The following is a 3,008-nucleotide window of genomic DNA, read 5'->3' as shown; positions in this document are numbered from 1 at the left end:
CCCCCGGCCCGGCAATCTGCCTGCGCCGTGCGCGAGCCCCGCCCCCTCCTGCCGCGCCGCGTGCGGCCTGTGGACACTGCGCTCTCCGGCCACCTTACGCTAGTTCCGGGGCCTCGCTCGTTTCCAGAACTTTCCAGATACCCCGCGCTCTCCGCGGTTCAAGGGTCACGTTACGTCACTTCCGGGCGGGGACGAAGGGGTACTTCTTTCACCTCTGGTGACTGGCCTGGAACAGCCTAGAAAGAGGTCGTCTCTCTACCTGTCCCCGCCCCCGTGGCTGCAGCCAATCCTGACGCCTGACAGTGGGGGCGTGGCCGGGGGCGTGGCCGGCCGGGAGTGAGCGCGCCTGCGCGCGGCGCGGCCTTTTCGCGTGTCCCGGGGCTGGAGTGCGGGTTTCTCTTTGCGGAGGCGGCGCGATAGCAGAGTCTGAGTTGCGGGGCAGGAGCCATGGTGAGTCCCGCAGGCCTAACGGTGGGCCAGCGCATGCCGGGGACTTTCGGGCGAGCTGCTCGGTGGCCGGGACCCCTGTGCCCTGCAGCGTGGCCGGTCCGCCCCTTCCTTCCTCCCGGGCTCGGTGCGCACGCGGACTCGGTCGCGCGCGTCCCGCTGGTCTGCAGGCTTTGGGGTGCCATGGGCTGGGGAACGCGGAGCCCCGGGCAGAGATCCAGCCCCGGGGTTTCCTGCAAATTGCCAAAATCTCGAGGAAGATATATGACCTTGAGTAAACCGCGGCTGCCCTTAAACGTAGTTTGGTTGCAACGACGTAACAGACATAGGGAATGGAAATTGCTCTGCACACGCAGACGCCGTCCCCGAAGGGGTAATCTGAGTTCCGTTGTTAATTCTGAAAGCAAAATAGTGTTATATATAATAGTTGTATGGCGCTGGGTGTTAAAATGTAATTGCAGAGTGTGGTCTCACCTCAACATTCTGTCCACAGGCAGGACAGGCATTTCGGAAATTTCTCCCGCTGTTTGACCGAGTGTTGGTTGAAAGGAGCGCAGCCGAAACTGTCACCAAAGGAGGCATTATGCTTCCAGAAAAATCTCAAGGCAAAGTACTGCAGGCAACCGTGGTGGCTGTGGGGTCGGGCTCCAAAGGAAAGGTACGTAAGAGGGGCTGTCCTGGGATGAATTTTTTGTATGTGAAGTAGAAGAAAAAAATCGCGAGTTATTAAAAGTGGCCACTTTTTAATGGTAATTTTTAATTTCACTTTAAGGAAAACAGTTGTAAAAAAAAAAAAAAAAAAGGAAAATAGTTGTAAGGTTAACTTGCTTGTGAGGATTTCCAGTCTTAAAATTACCTTCGGTAACTGGTCATCTGTCATTTTCCTCAGATTTTAAATTTTTGGATAGACAGAGGATTACGCTTAAAATGGCGGGGTTTTGTAATAATTGACCCTACACTGTTGGTTTAGTCTCTTCGCACTGAACTTGGCTCTAGCAGTGTAATTATGGGGCCCCTTCGTCGACGTACCTATGACAGTGGGTGGAACTGTCCTTTTGGTCTTCTCCAAATACCTTTTTTAGGCCTTGGGCCTTAATAGCATCAGCCAAAATGCACAATAAATGAATGTTGTTTGTATTTGTGTTTTCTAGTCAAATATGGTAACTGCATTGATCTTAAGTTTTTGTGGAAAGAGGTCAGGGATGACCATTTCATGTATGGTTTTAAAAATTGCTTTGTTTCAGAGTCCATAAGTTAATACCTAACATTTACAGAGTTAGCTTTAGTTAGCTAATGATAATTTTCCAATATAATTTTTTGTTCTTTACACTGCAGTCAGGTTTTAGTTTAAGCCAGAGTATGTTTGTTATTTCAAGGTGCATTTTGTGATGTTTTTGTTGGAAAGAATGGTAGTTCCAGTACAAATTAATAATGAAGTAGCCGCTGAATACCTTTGCTTTTTTATTTATGTATTTATTTATTTTTTGTTACTGGGAATTGAACTCAGGGCCTTGCACTTGCCAGGCAGGCCCTGCGCCACTGAGCTATCAGGCCCATGAGTGCCTTTTCAACATACTGGAGTTGTGATCATATTTCATCAATTGTCGTGACATGATATATTTATGTTAGTTACATATTGATGTACTAATGCTTTTGCTAATAAATTTCCTTATTAAGAGTGGAGAGATCCAGCCAGTTAGTGTGAAAGTTGGAGATAAAGTTCTTCTTCCAGAATATGGAGGCACCAAAGTAGTTCTAGACGACAAGGTATGTACACTTACTCATTCTAAAGAGAGTTGAATGTTTGCTACTACCTGTCTTAACTGATGGTTTCTCTATTTGCAGGACTATTTCTTATTTAGAGATGGTGACATTCTTGGAAAATATGTAGAGTGAAGTAAATCACTGTTGAGTTGGCATCACAACGCTGCCCATTCCACTGAAGTTCTGCAATCTTTCATCATGTAAATAATTTCCATGTCTCTTTTATAATAAACTGATGATATCTAAACTAATGACATCCATTATCTCTAAAGTTGAGTTTTACTGTACTGGTATAAACACTTCCAAATAAAGTATGTAAATGAGTGGTTAATCTTTATTAAGTAATTTAAGGTAGCTTTAGAGCCCTCAGTATTTCAGCTAATCTGAATTGTAGAGAATTCTAGAAAGAAGAGTTTCTGGATAAATGAATTTCCATACTGAAAAATATCCTTATTGTATAGATGACTGGTATTGATACAAAACCTTAGACTTAGGGTTTTAAGGAAGTAAAGTTAGCAACATTTTCACTTCAAATGTAACAAACTTGTAGCAGAATGCAGTTTTTCATTCCTGAACTCTAGTGCTCTTTTGTTTCTAAAGTGCTGTATTTAGGAACATTTTCTTTCTGCACAAAATCTGTGCTGTTGCTGGGTTTTGAGCTGGGCTTCATCCCCAGCCCTTGATTTCTTTTGTTTTGAGACAGCGTCTTGCTGAGTTTTCCAGGCTGCTTCAAACTTGTGATTCTCCTGCCTCAGCCTCCCAGAGCACTGGAATCACAGATGTACACCAACTGGCCT

At 45.4% G+C, this 3,008-nt stretch overlaps 1 protein-coding gene across 1 annotated transcript in view; it reads right to left on the bottom strand.

Moving 5' to 3' along the window:
- Hspd1 (heat shock 60kDa protein 1 (chaperonin)) overlaps positions 1–94 on the bottom strand; it is a gene marked incomplete in the record, with an annotated part of 10,696 nt that extends 10,602 nt beyond the window's left edge. Inside the window, 1 exon segment of the mRNA XM_013512058.1 lies at positions 1–94.
- Positions 95–3,008: the final 2,914 nt, after the last annotated feature.

The sequence above is a fragment of the Chinchilla lanigera genome, unplaced genomic scaffold (assembly GCF_000276665.1).
Source record: "Chinchilla lanigera isolate Chin_1 unplaced genomic scaffold, ChiLan1.0 scaffold00002, whole genome shotgun sequence".
In the NCBI taxonomy this organism is placed as follows: domain Eukaryota; kingdom Metazoa; phylum Chordata; class Mammalia; order Rodentia; family Chinchillidae; genus Chinchilla; species Chinchilla lanigera.
Note: the sequence above shows the minus strand (reverse complement) of the source record. Positions and strands in the feature narration are given on the sequence as shown.